Raw genomic sequence first — 409 nt, forward strand, 5'->3', positions numbered from 1 at the left:
ATAGTGAATTTAGTGGATTCTTCTTCCAAATGTCATGACCAATTGTGAATTGCTCATGTTACTTAAAATGCATGCAGAATTGATATCTACTAATGAGCTTAAATTGGAAGAGGAAAAAAAATCAAATTAGGGCATTACGATGTTCAGGAGATACACGATGGGGCTCTCACTTGAAGACACTTCGTAGTTTGTTTATTTTGTTTGATCCATTCTATTTGTTTTAAGTGATATCATCAATGACAAAAAAAATAGTTTATCTAGCAGAGCAATAACTGATAGAGCTTATAATGTAATGTTATCATTTGAAGTTGTGTTTATATTAAATTTTGTTCTTGAGTTGTTAGAAATGATCGATGATCTTTGTCGAATTCTATAAAATATAAGTCTCAAAATATTATAAATGTTATGG

Source organism: Curcuma longa, chromosome 20, assembly GCF_044706935.1.
Source record: "Curcuma longa cultivar G26 ecotype Majalengka, Jawa Barat chromosome 20, ITB_CL_G26_1.1, whole genome shotgun sequence".
Taxonomy (NCBI): Eukaryota; Viridiplantae; Streptophyta; class Magnoliopsida; order Zingiberales; family Zingiberaceae; genus Curcuma; species Curcuma longa.